This window comes from Danio aesculapii, chromosome 8 (assembly GCF_903798145.1).
Source record: "Danio aesculapii chromosome 8, fDanAes4.1, whole genome shotgun sequence".
Classification (NCBI taxonomy): domain Eukaryota; kingdom Metazoa; phylum Chordata; class Actinopteri; order Cypriniformes; family Danionidae; genus Danio; species Danio aesculapii.
The window spans coordinates 48695315-48714811 of NC_079442.1; the positions used below are offsets into that span (position 1 = coordinate 48695315).

Genomic DNA, 19497 nt, shown 5'->3' on the forward strand with positions numbered 1-19497 from the left:
GGTCAAAATTATTAGCCCCTTTAAGCTATATATTTATTTTCGAGTCTTTTTTTCGAGTCTACAGAACAAACCATCGTTATACAATAACTTGCCTAATTACCCTAACCTGCCTAGTTAACCTAATTAACCTAGTTAAGCCTTTAAATTTAACTTTAATCTGTATAGAAGTGTCTTGAAAATCTAGTCAAACATTCTGTACTGTCATCATGGCAAAGATAAAATAAATCTGTTATTATATATATATATTTACTTCATATATATATATATATATATATATAATTCATTCAAGCAAAGTCTTCCAGTGTTCAATAAGACACTGGTGTAGAAAAGCATTGTAAGTTAAGAAAACATGTTCAATAGCATTCAAGTATAACAAAACCCTTCCTTGCTGTCAACAAAAGACGTATTGTTTTGTTTCCTTTGAACGATTTCTGGCTTCCTGACCTTCAGAAATTAAAATCTTCTGTCATTTTTCTACCTTAACCGATGTTCTGCCAAAACGGCATGAGCACAATCAGAGAGACAGCAAAATTAATCTTCGTTGCCGTCTCTATTTATAATGATGTCAAAACACATTCAGCCGTGCAAAGCTGTGGCAGTAGGAAACCACTGATCAAAACCCATGCCAGCGCTTCATTTAAAACCAACAAAGCCATGATCTTTTTACATTTACTCTATTATTTTTTTCCAGATTGACACTAATTGCATCTAATGAGATCGCCTACTGTCAGTTTGTGACTCTATCAATTAACTTTGAAGGGAGAAATGCATGCAAAGCTTAACACTCCTACTCAGACGCTCTCACGTTTCCGACATTAGTCTGAATATTGATCGGCTTTTTCCAGCTTAATGAGGCACAGAGGTGACTCTCGCTGCCGGCTGGACACTACAGAGGTGTTAGGGACACAAAATTACTCCTGATTCACTCGGTGCTTCACAAAACACAAGCTGTTAGGCAGGAGCAGACAATGCAAACAACGTCGGGCTGGATTAACGTCGAGAATTATACTCTTTTTGTATTCCTTCTAGAAACGATTGCTCTTTAAAAAAAGCCTGCAAGACATGATAATGGATATAAGCTACAGCTGACTAGTTTATTTGCTTGATTGGAAATTGATTGATTTTTGAAAATAACCAGCATTAAAGGGGACCTATTATTCCACTTTTTACAAGACGTAAAATAAGTCTCTGATGTCTCTAGAGTGTGTGTGTGTGTGTGAAGTTTTAGCTCAAAATACCACACAAATAATGTTTTATAACCCTTTGAAACTGACCTGTTTAGGCTTTGATGCTAATTGTGCCATTTTGGTGACTGTCGCTTTAAATTCAATTGAGATTGGGCTCTTTTAAAAAGAGGGCGGAGCTACAAATGCACATGGATCAGCACAGTGGCAGATACTGTGTAAAAACAAGACTAACATTGTATGCTAATGAGGGAGAGATCATCACTATAATGGGCGGGGCTTTCCCCCTTTGACACGTACAAAGTGAAAATGTCAATCAAAGTGTTTCTGCAGACTGTTTTTATCAAATGTGATCATAAAAAATGAAATTAATACATTTTTACCATTAGAAGCTGGTTATATTCACTCACTGTTGCCACACAACTGTGTTTAAACTCCTTATAAAAGTATTTTTTTTGCATAAAAGGCTCCCTTTAAAGTCTTTTAATTGATTAAAAGTGTCATCAAAAGCTTAGATATACACTACCTGACAAAAGTCTTGTCGCCTATCCAAGTTTTAGGAACAACAAATAACAACTGGACTATTCTAGTTGATCGTTTGGTATCAGAAGTGGCTTATATGAAAGACAAAGGCCTCTAGATTACGCTTATTTTACTAAAATAAAATCTGATCATGCCTTGATTTTTAATTCTTTAATTAGGACAATAAGGTCTGACTTTGCTTAGACTAAAGTCTTGTCACATAACAGAAATAATGTCCAGTATAGAATATAAAGTCATGCTGCAGTGGAAACAGAATGAATATTGTGTCTGACTCCATCATGAGCTTGGAGGACTGCATCCATACATCTCTGCAATGACTCAAATCACTTATTAATAAAGTCATCTGGAATGGCAAAGAATGCAGGACTCCCAGAGTTCATCAAGACTCTTTGGATTCATCTTCAATGCCTCCTCCATCTTACCCCAGACATGCTCAATAATGTTCATGTCTGGTGACTGGGCTAGCCAATCCTGGAGCTCCTTGACCTTCTTTGCTTACAGGAACTTTGATGTAGAGGCTGAAGTATGAGAAGGAGCGCTATCCTGCTGAACAATTTGCCCTCTCCTGTGGTTTGTAATGTAATGGGCAGCACAAATGTCTTGATACCTCAGGCTGTTGATGTTGCCATCCACTCTGCAGATCTCTCGCACGCCCCTATACTGGATGTAACCCCAAACCATGATTTTTTTCTTCACCAAACTTGACTGATTTCTGTGAGAATCTTGGGTCCATGTGTTCCAGTAGGTCTTCTGCAGTATTCGTGATGATTGAGATTTGGGATGCAGCTCTCAACAGATGATTCATCTGATTCATTCTTCTGCCACTTTTACAAATGATCAATAAGAAGTCTATTGCTCTTACAACTGGAGTCGACGACAAGACTTTTGTCAGGTAGTGTAGATTTATATTTCAAATAAATTCTGTTCTTTTGATCTTTTATATTCATACCGAAATGCATTGCAGTGTTTTCAATGCTTGTGATAATAATACATGTTTCTTGAGCACTCACACACTGTGGTCAAATTTAGTTAGTCCAAATCACCTATAGCACATGTTTGGACTGTGGGAGCACCCAGAGGAAACCCACGCCAAGATGGGGAGAACATGCAAACTCCAAACAGAAAAGCCAACTGGCCAAGCTGAGACTTGAATCAGCAACCATCTTGCTGTGAGGCGACAGTGCTAACCACTGAGCCACCGTGCCATCTTGAATTACATCATACAGTACATTAAAAATTTCAATTTTATTGTAACAACATTGCAGGATTATGACTGTGTTTTGATCAAACAACTGCAATCCTTGGTGAACAAACTTTTCTCTAGACAGAGAAATTTTAATTAAGCACTTTTTTGATTAAAGATTATGAGCATAAGAGACTTCTTTAAAAAAATATTAAAAATCTTGCAGACATCAAACTAAATGTTTCAAGAAAGAGATAAAAAAAGAGATTTGTTAAAAAGTAAATACACCATTGCCTTAACATTAATAAGTAAATTAACTCTGTGCATAATTATAAAGATTGTCAACTAAAAGTTACAAGTTACAATGTGTTTATCACCTAAAGTCAACTTATCGCTTTTAAAGCAAGGAGTTTACTCACTATTTTTAAGTAACTACACTGTAAAAAGTGATTAGCTACTTAAAGCGAGTGAACCAATTGCCTTAAAAGCAGCAAGTTGACTTTACAAAAATAAACACATTGTAAATTAAGTTGACTTATTTTTAATTATGATGCTAATTGTACTTACTTTTTCAAAGTCAACTAATCCCTTTTTACAGTGTCAGACTATTTTAGCATGTCTGTTTTCAAATAATTACTGTAATTATCACAACATTACATATTTGGTGCTTCATTAAGTCTACAAATAGCCTTTATTAAATTTAGAAGACACAATGGAGTCTGGAAGAGCAGATTTATTTTACTGTATGTCATTTTGCTAGATACAGAAAAGCTGGGGTAAAAAACAAATGTAATAAAGGTGTGTGGGGTATATGCCGAAGCATGCTAATAGGACTTTTAATTTGCCAGTAACCTGAGTTAATCGTTTCCTGTGAAGTGTATGCCAATGGAAATTCGGCACGTTTAAGGTCTGTTTTCTTTAAAAATCTGCGATCTCCACTGGCTGAGTGATATCCGATATAAAGTGGGCCTCAGATTGTACAAGAAGCACTGCATTAAATGACATTTTTCCCACCACGTCTTTATAATATGAGCATTTATTTTACCCCAGTATATTCAATGGAGCTTCTGCACTAGCCTGCTGATTCTGACAGGCACGTGCGAGCAAACGGCTTTTTCTCTCGTTTTACGCTTGAGCAATTAAATGAATGCCAAAGTCTGTTTAACTGATTGTATTTGAATAACATAACAACATCGATGCTGTAAAAGGAATCTTATAAAATGGAAAAAAACTCACAATAACAGGTCACCGGAAGTTTATCAGTATGGGAACAACACTAGCTCGGCATATGCCCTATAGGAAAAAAGTGATTCGTTTACTTTTAAAAAAGTGAGTACAATTTGCATAATTATAAAAATTAAGTCAACTTAACAGTTCCAAGTTACAATGGGTTTACTTACTTTATTTTTGTAAAGTCAACTTGTTGCTTTTAAGGAAATTGGTTTACTAATAAGTAATTAATAACTTTTTACAGTGTAGTTGCTTTTTATGGTGTATTTACATTGATACACAGAATATATGGATTAATTTCAGGATTTCACTTGTAAGGTGGACCATTTTATTCATTTTATTTTTGCAATCCTACTTAAAATTTCAAGTATTTTCCAAAGAAAGATTTTTTATTATTATTGATTATTAATTTATTGATTATTATGTTATTGATATTATTATTTAATTCAGTAACACAAACCCAGTGAACAATACGTTCAGAATGTACTTTCCCTCCTAACATTTATTATTATAACAGAGTTTAATAAGGTACGATACTATAAAAAAATAAATAAAGCAAAAATAAATTCATATTTTTTAATTTACCTATATTTACATAGTAAATCGATCAATTAAATATCAAGTTACAGTCTTCTTTCCAAACTATTCAATTTTATAACTGTCTAACAGCCTATCAGCCTAACATGCGCTGATAAATCACGCAGTGTACATAGTCGAACCTTGATTTCATGTTGCCTTAAAAAAAAACACATTTTCAACAGCAATGCCTTGTCGCATTATCTTCCTTCCGCTTTTGTTTTGTGCATGTCAACATTCATTTCCTTCGGTCTAAATGCAACAGATGCAAAGGCGAGAGAAACAGAATCTCTTCCAGGCCTATCCAGACGCCCTGATAATAATAATGATAATAATAATAATAAGAGTGTAAGTTCAGTGTGCATTCAGTGTCTCTGATCTCGCCATCACAACATCAGCCGCGTCTGACCTTTGAGCCTCAGTGATGCACCGATGAGCTTTTCATGCAAACACAGCAGATGTTCAGAGCCTCATCCGGATGACTTTGAGCTTCGCCGCATGACGTCCGCTCTCTCCAGAGCTCAGCGTCTTCACTTATACATATTAAGAAGCCATCGCTACTCAACGTGCACTGTTAGACTTTGCTGCGATTTTATAGGTAAAAAACTTACAGTAAAATACCACATACACTCACCGGCCACTTTATTAGGTACACCTACTTGTACTCACTTGGACAACCTTTTGCCTTCAGAACTGCCTTAATCTTTCGTGGCAGAGATTCAACAAGCTACTGGAAATATTCCTCAGAGATTATGCTCCATTTTGACATGATAGCATCACGCAGTTTACACGTCCGTGATGCCAATCTCCCGTTCCACCACATCCCAAAGGTGCTCTATTGGATTGAGAACTGGTGACTGTGGAGGCCATTTGATTACAGTGAACGCATTGTCATGTTCAAGAAATTAGTCTGAGATGATTCGCGCTTTATGACATGGTGTGTTATCCTGCTGGAAGTAGCCATTATAAAATGGGTATGCTGTGGTCATAAAGGGATGGACATGGTCAGCAACAATACTCAGGTAGGCTGTGACATTGATACGATGCTCATCTAGTACTAATGGGCCCAAAGTGTGTCAAGAAAATATCCCCAACACTATTTCCCCTCGGTTAGACTACTGCAGCTCCTTCTACATTGGTCTACCTCAGTCAGCACTCTCTCGGTTGCAGTTGGTTCAGAATGCAGCTGCCAGATTAATAACAGGAACTAAGAAAAGAGATCATATCTGCCCTGTCCTTGCCTCATTGCATTGGCTTCCTATAAAATTCAGAGTTGATTTTAAAATCCTTCTCTTCACATTTAAAGTGTAAAGAGATTCTGTCCCCGTCTATGTCAGTGAACTTATTAGGCCATATACAGCTTGTAGACCGTTAAAGTCCCATGATCAGTTTCTTTTGTCTGTCCCTCGGTCTCGCTGCAAATCAAAAGGTGATCGAGCTTTCTGTGTTGAGGCCCCAAGCCTCTGGAACAGTCTCCCTTTGAACATCAGGATTTCTCCGTCATTGGATGCTTTTGAATCTAACTTAAAGACTTATTTTTACTCCCTTGCCTTTGAACGAGACATGCATGTTATTTCTTATCTGTATTTTACTATTACAAATATACATATAATTCCTTTTTTAATATTTTTAATACAAATTTTATTTATTTTATATTTATTTTATTGTAAAAGCACTTTTTTAACACCACCACCACCCGCCTGAACCATTGATACAAGGCCGGATGGATCCATGCTTTCATGTTGTTGACACCAAATTCTGAATGTCTGAATGTCGCAGCAGAAATCCAGACTCATCAGACCAGGCAACGTTTCTCCAATCTTCTATTGTCTAATTTTGGTGAGTCTGTGTGAATTGTAGCCTCAGTTTCCTGTTTTTAGCAAACCACCCGGTGTGGTCTTCTGCTGCTGTAGCCCATCTGCCTCAAGGTTGGTTGTGTTGTGCGTTCAGAGATGCTCTTCTGCAGACCTCAGTTGTAACGAGTGGTTATTTGAGTTACTGTTGCCTTTGTATCAGCTTGAACCAGTCTGGCCATTCTCCTTTGACCTCTGGCATTAACAAGGCATTTGCGCCCACAGAACTGCCGCTTACTGGATATTTTCTCTATTTCAGGCCATTCTCTTTAAACCCTAGAGATGGTTGTGCGTGAAAATCCCAGTAGATCAGCAGTTTCTGAAATACTCAGACCAGCCTGTCTGGCACCAACAACCATGCCACGTTCAAAGTCACTTAAATCACCTTTCTTCTTGTTGGCGCCAGTGGTGAGTGGTTAGTCGGTCAAGACATGCACTCCGGTGTTCACGGCGACCCGAGTTCGATTTCTGCCTTGTGGTCCTATGCTGATCCTTCCCCTCTCTCTGCTCCCCATGCTTTCCTGTCAATAACCTCTACTGTCCTATACATCAAAGGTGAAAACCCTGCAAAAATAATTATTAAAAAAAAAAAGAGTCACCTTTTTTCCCCATTCTGATGCTCGGTTTGAACCGCAGCAGATCGTCTTGGCCAAGTCTGCATGCCTAAATGCATTGAGTTGCCGCCATGTGATTGGCTGATTTAGAAATTTTTGTTACAAACAGTTGGACAGGTGTACCTAATAAAGTGGCCGGCGAGTGTATTTTAGAGCAGTAATCAAAATACGATGAAAGCGTGATATTTTTATCCAAGGTTATGATACCATCAGAATCTTATACCGGTCCGTGCCTAAATGTGATCGACAGGACGATTGGCCCACGGTGAGAGACGCTGTAGAAGCATTTGTTGTCTTCCAGTAAAGCGTGAATAAAACTGACAGCCAGATGATCCTCGGTAACATCAGTGAGAGACCCTGAGCTTCGCCAGACTGCCACACATATGGCTGTGCATCACACCATTTGATAAAACCACTCATTACCTCAAGAAGAAGGAGAAGAAAGCTATTGTGTAGTTTTGTGTGGGAGATATACACGCTGGGACTCATGCGTTCTATTTGTGACCAAACTATAATTTTATCTTAAAGGGCACATAGTTGACCTCTTTTTTTATGATTTAATATTAATATTATGGTTCTTCTGAGTGTGCCAGTTTAGTTTCAGTTCAAAACACAATTCAGATTTTTTTATTATAATGTGTTAAAAAGTGTCATGTTGGGGGCGTGTCCACAGTTTGCTGATTTATGGGTGTGTTGCTTCACATGTAAATTAGTTTCGGCTTCCCGCCAACGTAATAAGGGGGCGGGGCCATGAGCTCACCCGCTCTGCAATTGCAACAGAGTCTGGACAGGCAGACAGAGAAAAAGCTGGAGTGAGAGGATCACCATTCAGTCGTACATGTACGACTCTGACACAGACCAAGCAGAGAGTACAAAATCATTTGTGTCTTTGTACAGTTTTACAGCCAACTGTGTGCTAGTTTCAAGTGCCGAGCTTGTACACAGAAACTAATAACCACGCACACTGAATTAACTTTGACTGAGGCACCGGATGCGCACACCAGACACGGCACACCAGACACTCTCTGCAGCGCACCAGAAACATGAAGTGTCCCGAATCGTCGCGCCACGCGTTTTTGAATTCTAAACATAGGTTTCTGCAGCGGTCCGCGGCGCCCAGCCGTTGACTTGAGTGTACCCTTATAGAAACCTATGTTTAGAATTCTAAAACGCATGCTAGTTAAGATCACAGGGAGCTTCTGGGATCGCGAGAAATGCAAACGGCTGAAGTATAAGGTAGACTCAATGAGAAGTACACATGTTTGCAAACCTACCTAAAGATACAACCAATATTTCAGATTAGAGCGATAATGTGGAGAATATTGATCTTGTGTTGAGCCCAATGAGCCTTGCATCTAAAAATAGAGCTAGGGTGTTCCTTTAGTGATATCGCTTCGACTCACGCTGAAAATGGCGGACGTGAATCAACAAACTGAGGATATGATGGCGCGCCTGTCAATCAATATTGGTGGGCGGGGTACCGCTCTCCTACGTCAAGTAGCGGTCGATTTGAAAACAGCTCCAATTGGTCCAACATTTTTTATGTTGTTAAATTGAAAAAAAAGCACTGTGTGTGCTTATATCACCCCAATATGACAGTCTATACACCATACATGCACATATGTCTGTCCAAACAGCTTGAAAAGTTGATTTTTAACCATAGGTGCCCTTTAATATAAGATGTTAGGTCAAATAAAATATAATCCTATATATTTATCCACAGTGACTACTTTTACATGGACATCAGTAGTCAAATTATTTTCCTTGATCTAAATAAGAATAATATGATGGTGTTTACATGAGTTACTTTATGAATGTTCCTTTCATGATCACATTTAGATGTTATAGCAACATAGATTGATTAGCATTGTTGAGTCACCATGATATCCACATTTCCTCCAGAGTTTCTTGTAATTTCAGCTGTTTCATTTTTAATTTGTCAACTTTAACTGCAGTTTGGCACTTTCACTTATATTCAGGAACATTTCATGCATGCCCCCTGTGACGAATGAGATATTGGATGCGAGTATGAACTGCTGGAGGAGTGTTTTGATGGAGTTTGATATTGCATGCATATTGTAAAAACCCTCCGCATCTCGAGATGCAGGTTTCCTTGGTCCTTCACTGACTCGGTAGGTGCAGAGAACAGTGTCAAACAGCCGTGTGTGTATGAAATATCCTGTCGCAAAATGCGGTGAGAGTCCTGCATGATGGAAATAGTTTGATTGCGGTGTTTACATGTCTGTACTTCACTTCAATAATGCCACTACAATAGGAATACTCCACGTCTTAATTCCATTTCTGTTTAAGACTTAAATCTGATTAAGGTCATCAAAAATCTCTGTTTACATGGTAGACTCTTAATCAGAGTATTGTCTTAATCGTATTAAAATTTATTTAATTGCTGTATGGGAATTACAAAATATATAGCTATTTTATGTGTTAGTTTTATTGTTTATGTGTGTTTGTGTACTTAAATATTTGTATATATGTATGAATACGTTTTTAAAAATTAAGCTTTTGTTCACTATAGACTGACGATACTTTGAGCAAAGAGCTTAGAATAACCAAGAGGCGACACCCAATAGAACGTTCCATTGCAACAGCAGCGCCCAGCAACAGCCCCTTGATTCCGCCATTCTGGAGTGAAAGCGATCAGCCGTCCATTGGATCTTATTGCTGTCACCATGGCAAGCAGCTGCTTTGTTTTTTTATTTATTTATTTAAAATGTGCATTAAAGCTGAGATACAACCTGAAAGATGACAATAAAACACTTACAATCGCAATCATCAGCACTTTTAATAGTTTATTTTACAGACTTATAATATGCTGTTGTTCTATTGGAATTTTCCCTCCAAAATGGCTGCCGCGTGACAAATCGCACTAGAGTGTCGCCTCTTGATGATTCTATGCTCTTTGCTGTGGGGGAGGGGCTCAGACCAGACGTGAGTTTCTGCAGATGTTGTGTGATTTGGATGTTTAGAAATGAAACTATAGAGACGGTTGTTGTTGAATTTTATTGGTGATTCCTAATATGAAATTTAATGGCAAGCTTGGCAAGTATTTTTGGAGAATTAGATGTTTCCCCTATTTAAACAAAATGCCTGAGCATACTGCCAGAGAGGCATTTCAGAGATGGCCGCTGAGTGAAATGACTTGCCTTAAAGGGACTTTAATATAATATATATTATATTGATATTTATACATTATATAAAACGTTAAACTAACATCACACAGCTAGAGTGTCATTTTATGCTTCACCATAAAAATATTTCCTGACACACACTGAAATATTTCTGATCAGTGATCCAATTACAAGTCAGTCACTCGTTGTTGTTTTTTTAAATGAATTGTATGAATGAATGATTCAATGAATCTCTCATTAAAGGCGAATGTCCACCGTCATGTTTTTTGTGCTACAGAGTCTTTGCACTGTAGTGTTTTAGTTTTTTTTACTGTTGTCAGTGAAAGCGCCACATTATTTTAAATGTTGACTGCGTAGCCAGACTGAGTGTGTGTGGTTTAGAAATGCTCACAGTGGAGTGTTTTTAGTGATCATATTTCTGCAGTGCAAATAATGCTAATGAGGACACGCGTCCAAACGTCTTCCATAAGGTTGCACACCAGACACGCCACACCATGTGTTATAGGATTTTATGCAACAGTTCTGTCTGGTTCTTGAATCTGATTGGCTGATAGCCGTGGAATATTCTGCCAGTAACAGCACTCGTACCGCCTCTTCACCCTTGTGTATTACTCCGCCCACATACAGCAACAAGCAGAGGACACTTTACAGTTTGACAAATATTGCTGCTGTTGGGCAACATAATGGACTTTTCAGGCTTTTTTTATTCAAGAATGTAGTTGTTTAGATTGCAACTATGCAGTTTATTCATAAGGATGGTGGCTATTTTAAAATATTTTTAATTTCTGAGAGACAGCACTTTGGCGGTCATTATTAGCCTGTCTTTCAGCAAAGATGGTTGACGATGTTCATCCACAAGATGGCGACAGACGCATAATAAACCCTAAGAGAAAAACGGAGTAATTTCAAACTACAACTGATCAAATCATTATTAAACGGGTATTATTAAATTACTTTCTAAGTCGATCTCTCTCTTTTGTATGTTGTAGTGCTGTATTTATACCATAGTAATATTGTGATCTCCTGATTGCAACAGAGAAATACTGTGAAATCTCTGTAGACTGATGGCATTTCATGCTGTTCAGCCTTATAATCTTAAAATGTGAACAAAATCACCTGTTTTGTCGTCACTTTAGACATTACGCTTGAGAATCATTCAAACACTAGCTCTAAAGTGACGTTGGTGAATGAGAAACGCTGTTCTGACGTCAGCTGCAGATGTGAATGAATGGCGGAAGAAAGTAGTTTCTCATACAAAAGGGTTTTTAGACTTTCCATGTTTGTTTTTCTTCTTAATACTCACAATTATGCCGTCAAACTGTTGTATAAACGCAATATCACACTTGTAGCAGAGTGATGTGGCTGTATATCGTCACTGGTGGGACGCTAATCCAACGCACAACTCCCACCAGGAGTATACAGCCACATCACACTACTACTCCCGTGATATTGCTCATGTAAACATTTTTTTTTTGTTTTCATTGAGGGCATGCACAGGTTCATGCTGTTTAGCAACATATAAAAAAATTAATAAAGACTGGACAAGAGCTTTACAAAGCACTGTAATACTTTAGAAAATCACGATCACAATATATATACAGCACATATCCATGCCTAATATCCGATGGCCAGAATGTGATACATTTTTATAAATTGTTAAAAGTTTGGCATTTGTGATGCAGCGAGTCCAGAGACACTACTCTATGACTATATATAATTCACTTTAAAAAGTCTTACATGACACACAACAAGTGGCCATAAACGTATATTTTCTCAATTCAAATGAGTAGCGGCTTGGACAGTATTCTAGTACTCCACACATCACCGATACGTCACAACTTATCAATCGGATACTGGAATTCAGCACCAATCTGTACTGAAATTGTAAAAATATCCATTTCCTCCTAACATTTCAGCGCGTACTTAAACAAATGACTGGTCATTGTGTTTACATGCTCAACAGAAATGACTGTGATTGGCCGTGAAGGTCATCAGTTCACCACTGTTCAATAAGTGCAAACACAGATACATGGACACTGGAGCGTTTTAAAGCAACGAAGATCAAACATTACAGACAACACTACTGGACTGACGTGCGAACCCGGTTGAGACTTTTTGGTCGCCACCTACTGGCAGTTTTAGGGTCATATTATTAATTAATCCAGGCTTAAACCAACCAAATCCAGCACCCTCAGCAAACCATCCCATAATAATCAAAATGACAATGATTTTACAGTTTAAGACTGATCTTTAAAGGACTTCAGAAGAATCTCTATTATTCATTAGCAGATGAAATCAGAGCGGCCTGCGGGTGGTCTGACAGTCCCACTCATCACAGAAACAGTCGATCCGCTGGGTTTCAGTGCGACGGTCCCTCCACAACCTGTAGGCGACCCTCAGACTCACTGAGATTAAATCACAATTATTGGACTTCTTTGCCTAGTACTTATCACAGCCCTGCAGGGCCGCGCAATAACCAGAGCCACAGCACAGAGCCACTGTAATCGGCAAAGCCGGCGGTGAAATTAATGGATACGCTTGCCTGCTTTTGCATAAAGAGAGGTAAATATTTAGGAATATCAGCTGAAAGGTAATGCAAGTCGAAGCTTCCTAATGTACAGGCTTCAAAAAGACAGAAATGTGTTCGGTCGCCGGCACAGTGTTTATGTAGCATCAAAGCGTGAGGGTGAAGAGGGCAGGGCGGCCATTTCTCCCCCGACAGGAAAGCTCCGGTCCTCGGCTTTCTAGAACATTCCTCTTCAGGAACATGAGAGAAGGCATGCTGAGAGACGCAGGACACGTATTACTCCGTCATGAGCCAGACACTGAGGCATAATTGAACATGAAGGTGCTCATAGTGGAAATTTGACAACTGCATCTGGAGCTAATTTGAAAAAGAATTTGAAATCGCCATGAAATCTAAATTGACAGTTCTGTTTGTATGGCAAATTGTAGCATTGGTTATAATTGGTTTATCTGTGCAAAGCATTTTTTAGGAACGTCTTTGTAGTCTGTGAAATTAGCTTCCCCTCCCATTCAATGACATATCATCTATGATTGGTGTTTACTGGCAAGAGGGCGGAGTCAAGCTGCCAATCACGCGAGATCCACCAATAGCAAACCATGCAAAACAACCACTATTAAATAATGAATATTTATACATTTATTGAGAAGCCATTTTACTCAAATATGTCACTATTGGCATGAAAAGTTAACATTTTTGAGTTTCATTCTGGCTTTTAGCTTCACACCACTTTTAATCGAGACTATTGGTTTTATGTGTGTGTTTGGGTCTAACTGTGCTGTGTGTGTGTGTGTGTGTGTGTGTGTGTGTGTGTGTGTGTGTATATGGGGGGGGCTAATATTTATGATTTTAACTATATATATATATATATATATATATATATATATATATATATATATATATATATATATATATATATATATATATATATTGTGTATATATATTGTGTATATAGTTAAACCCCCGTTTATTTTTCCCCCTAATTTCTGTTTAACGGAGGGTAGATTATTTTTTAACACATCTCTAATCATAATAGTTTTAATAACTCTTTTCTAATAACTGATTTATTTTATCTTTGTCATGATGACAGTAAATAATATTTGACTAGATATTTTTCAAGACACTTCTATACAGCTTAAAGTGACATTTAAAGGCTTAACCAGGTTAATTAGGTTAACTAGGGGTTAACTAGGCAGGTTAGGGTAATTAGGCAAGTTATTGTATAGTGATGGTTTGTTCTGTAGACTATCAAAAAAAAATTTAGCTTAAAGGGGTTAATAATTTTGACCTTAATGTTTTTTTTTATAAAAACTGCTTTTATTCTAGCCGAAATAAAACAAATAAGACTTTCTCCCGAAGAAAAAATATTATCAGACATACTGTGAAAATTTCCTTGCTCTGTTAAACATCATTTGGGAAATATTTAAAAAAGAAAAAAATAATAATTATATATATATATATATATATATATATATATATATATATATATATATATATATATATATATATATATATATATATATATATATATATATATATTTAGCTATCCTAAATCTTGACATTTCCACAAACACCTATATCTTCTTATTTTCATCATAAATGTATATCTTGTTTTTTACATTATTTAAGCATTAACTGTGAGGTGTAATTCTGAATATTTATAAATTAAAAAGCACATCTTATTTATCTTTTTTTCATAAATTAAAAATGCCCACCACCAGTTCCCATCTCTCATGCAACAGTTTGTTTTTGAGCAGACTTGCGTGGAAAGAGAAATTCTGCTTTATAATCAAACTATTTTTTGCTTCGGTCAATACAAGACACAGGACTAACCTTTTCATGTTGCCCATCATGCATAAATCATTCTGACAGCTGGGAGACGATGCAGAAATCTCCGGAACACACACACACATACAGCTGATCAATGCATTACATCAGTATGCACCAACAACACAACTACTAAACACAATCAATCAATCTCTCGTATATCGAAGATCGCAATCTGAACGCCGCGTAATATATCTGTGGAGTTATCAGAAGCAACCTGTAGACTCCGCTCAGCGCACGCATCTGCCTCTCGAAGTTTGCGAGCGGAAAATGCACATTTCCACGGTGTGTGCGATGCATAACGATCGCATGCTCAATACAGTCTAGCAGCTGCACGACTGAATGCACACTCACCCCAGCGGCGTGTCGATGAACGCGAAAACTCGATCCGGAGGTGTTTGGGTAGATGGACGCGCCGCGCGTCTCCGCTTCATCGCTTCAGACTCTCCAGTCATCGCTGTGGAAACAGATTCAGCGAGTCAAGTGCAGTTGTGTGTTTCTCACACACATCTGAGCGGAAGGGACCTCAGGACAGCAGTATTTTACTCTCAGAGGAGGTGACACTGAGTGAGTCATGGCTCCTCGCGCTCCGCTCCGCCGCGCCGCCTTTTTACGCACAAACTTTGGTGCCGCTGCGCTCCGGGCTCGTGGATGTGGACGTGGCTATTGGCCAGCGAAGGCACATCATCTCAAACAAGAGTGAATCAGCCGCTGACGCGATTTCTGGTTAAAATAGCCCTTCGACGTCTAGTGAGTGGAAATAGACATGAGAAGGGTGGTTACCCAAAAAGCGTGTTTGTGTAAACTTCACACGGTTCTTGAACTGTGGACCCGAGCGACAAACACAACACTCACTTGTCTGAGTCCTGTTTAAGCCAAAATAAGTTCGAGCTTATTTTACTTCAGTATAGTTTGCTTGACATATCTAGGCATGACGGTATGATAACCTTGGATAAAAGTATCATGGATTGACGGTATTGTGATTACTACTCTAAAATATATTATTTTTAAATGTCTGGGTAAAAAAACAAACAAAAAAATCCCCTTTAAACACAATATATATTTTATTTTGAGAAATATTTATAATATTTTGGAGCAGTAAACATGTCAGGCTGAATAATGAAAATGAATTATTGACTTCTGCTGTTTTCATTTGTTTCGAAATCACAGATTTCATTACGATTTAAAATGGCATCTTCTGCTATCTTTTCTAAAAAAAAATTTTAAAAAAAGTAAGTAAATAAATCATACACACCTTAGGAACTGTATAGCAGAAAATTTTGGTGGTTTTAAAACCTTGGCTTTTCTAAACCGCGATATACCTTGAAAACTGTTATGTCCTATGCCTAGTTATATCAGCATCTGATATTTCAGTTTGATTTACATGATACAATAAAGATCTCGCCGAGATATATTATTAGAGAGACATCTGTAAAAATGCTTTTACAATCTGTATATGGTCAGTCATCAGGGTATCTTCTGTCTTTCATATCCGTTTTCAAACAAAAAAAAAGGAAAATTAGGAAAACTGCTTTTTCAGGAAATTTTAGGAAAATGTTGGCTCACAAAAAACGTAAAAATTAGATTTTGGCTCAATTTTCGTTTTTTTATTTATGGTTGGAAAACGACTATGGATAAAGACTTTAAAACTCATTATGCACATGTAGGCGGTGCTAAAACACCCCTTTTCCTCTGATTGGTCAACTAAATCAGATTATTTTAATAAGTTATGCGCTAACATTTGCACAACTTTTAAGAAAAATCTAACTTTTTTGTGTCTAATAGACGTCTGAACATCGACAGCTTGACTGAAACAAGTCTTAATGTTTACAAATATGCAGCTGTTTTATTAACCTTTTTTTGTTTGTTTGTTTTCAGAACATTTCAGTCTCATGTTGTTAACGTTGTTTAGAACATTATTAGAACTTTCCATCCACGTTATATTAATGTTCTAAGAGCATTTGTCTATCAACATTACAAAAATGTTCCAAAAACATTATTTTAAGAAGTTATACACTAACATTTACACAACTTTTAAGGAACATCAAGCATTTTTTTGTGTTTAATAGACAACTAAACATTAACGGCTTGAATAAATTGAATCTTAATGTTTAAAAACATCCAGTGGTTTTATTTTAAAAAAAAATTGTTGTTTTCATAATGTTTCAGTCTCACGTTGTGTTAATGTTTTTTTTTATTTATTTATTTTTTATTGGTGTTTAACAAGACAATACATCATTGTATACAATACAACATAGGAAAAATGACAGTTTGTCTTATTTTTCTTATTTTCCCACTATCCCCTGAAAATAAAATTAATTAAATGTATGAATTATTAACAAACACGTTATGTTAATGTTAATGTTGTTTAAAACATTATAAGAACTTTTCATCATTGTTATATTAATGTTCTAAGAACGTTTGTTTATCAACGCTGCAAGAATATTCCAAAAACTTTATTTTAATTAGTTATACACTAACATTTACACAACTTTTAAGGGACATCAAGCATTTTTGTGTTTAATAGACAACTAAACATTGACGGCTTGAATAAAACGAGTCTTAATGTTTAAAAACATCCAGTTATTTTATTAAAAATTTGTTTTGTTTTCACAATGTTTCAGTCTCACGTTATGTTAATGTTATTGTTGTTTAAAACATTATAAGAACTTTCCATCCGTGTTATATTAATGTTCTAAGAACGTTTGTTTATCAACGCTGCAAGAATATTCCAAAAACATTATTTTAATATGTTATGCGCTAACATTTACACAACCTTTAAGGAAAATCAAGCATTTTTTTGTGTCTAATAGACGTATAAACATCAACAGCTTGACTAAAACAAGTCTTAATGTTTAAAAACATCCAGTTGTTTTATTAACAGGTTTATTTTGTTTGTTTTTATAACATTTCAGTCTTACGTTATGTTAATGGTAACGTTGTTTAAAACATTATTAGAAGTTTTCATCCACGTTATATTAACGTTTGTCTGTCAACGTTACAAAAAAATGTTCCTAAAACATAATTTTAATTAGTTATACACTACATTTACACAACTTTTAAGGAACATCAAGCATTTTTTGTGTCTAATAGGTGTCTAAACATCGACGGCTTCACTAAAACAAGTCTCAGCGCTAAAAAACATCCAGTTTTTATTAACCTTTTTTATGTTGTTTTAATAGTGTTATTTAAAACCTTTTAATAACATTTCAGTCACACTTTGTCAATGTTAACGCTGTTTAAAACGCTATAAGAACTTTCCATTGACGTTATATTAATGTTTTAAGGACGTTTGTCTATCAACGTTAAAAGAATGTTCCAAAAACATTATTTTAATGATTTATACACTAACATTTACTCAACTTTTAAGGAAAATCAAGCATTTTTTGCTGGACGGCTTGACTAAAACAAGTCTAAATTTTAACATCTAATAGACGTCTATGAATAGTCCAAGACTAGACTAACCATCAAATACACAGGAATTAATAAATACAAAAATGTGTATTTGATAGCTATTGCCTAGTTTTGGCCTGCTATTAGACGTCTATTAGATTTTTGGCTGACGGCCCAAATTTAGCCGTCTATGTTTAGATGTCTATTAAACAAAATTGCTTGGTGGGATGTTAGCTGCGTCCAACGATAACATGCATTTTGAGGCATTGTGTTTGAAAGCCCAATATAGACAACACGTCTACAATCAGAATGTGAGGTGGAATGTAAAGTGAAAACAAACAATGACAGAGGTCAGTTTCGGTGGTCAAAAAACAATAAACATACAACAATAGGCATTATTTTAGTAGTACATTGTCCCATCACATCAGCTTACTACAGGAAACTTACTACAGGAAACAAATGGATTTTAACAGAAGAGATAAGACAAGGCATATAAACGGATAATACGTCAGAAAGTAAACACTAAGGACATGCACTTTTTTAGGTACACCTTATTTGTAGTGGGTTGGACTCACTTTTGGCTTGAGAACTGCCTTAATCCTTCATGGCGTAGATTCAACAAGGTACTGAAAATATTCCTCAGAGATTTTGCTCCATATTGACATGACAGCATCACACAGTTACTGCAGATTTGTCAGCTCCCATTCCACCACATCCCAAAGGTGCTCTATTGGATTGAGTTCTGGTGATTGTGGAGGTCATTTGAGTACAGTGAACTCATTGTTATGTTCAAGAAACCAGTCTGAGATGATTCGCGCTTTATGACATGGTGCGTTATCCTGCTGGAAGTAGCCATCAGAAAAATGGTTACTGTTGTCATAAGCGATAGACATGGTAAGCAACAATACTCAGCTAGGCTGTGGCATTGACATGATGTTCAACTGGTACTAATGGGCCCAAAGTGTGCCAAGTAAATATCCCCCACACCATTACATCACCACCACCGGCTTTTATCTAGTTGATGCCAAATTCCGACTCTTCCATCCGAATGTTGCAGCAGAAATGGAGACTCATCAGACCAGGCAACATTTTTCCAATTTCAATTGTCTAATTTTGGTGAGCCTGTATGAATTATAGTCTCAGTTTCCTGTTCTTAGCTCACAGGAGTGGCACCCGGTGTGGTCTTCTGCTGTTGTAGCCCATCCGCCTCAAGGTTGGATGTGTTGTGCATTCAGAGATGCTCTTCTGCAGACCTCAGTTGTATCGAGTGGTTATTTGAGTTACTGTTGCCTTTCTATCACCTGGAACCAGTCTGGCCATTCTCCTCTCACTTCTGGCATCAACAAGGCATTTGTGCACACAGAACTGCCGCTCACTGGATATTTTCCCTTTATCAGACCATTCTCTGTAAACCCTAGAGATGG

At 36.9% G+C, this 19497-nt stretch overlaps 1 protein-coding gene across 1 annotated transcript in view; it reads right to left on the bottom strand.

Annotated features, from left to right (window-relative positions):
* Window positions 1-15455, bottom strand: part of adra1aa (adrenoceptor alpha 1Aa) — a 30504-nt gene extending 15049 nt beyond the window's left edge. The window contains exon 1 of the mRNA XM_056463214.1: window positions 15035-15455. The gene's annotated coding sequence lies outside the window, so the exon portion shown is untranslated. The remainder of the gene's footprint in view (window positions 1-15034) is intronic.
* Window positions 15456-19497: the final 4042 nt, after the last annotated feature.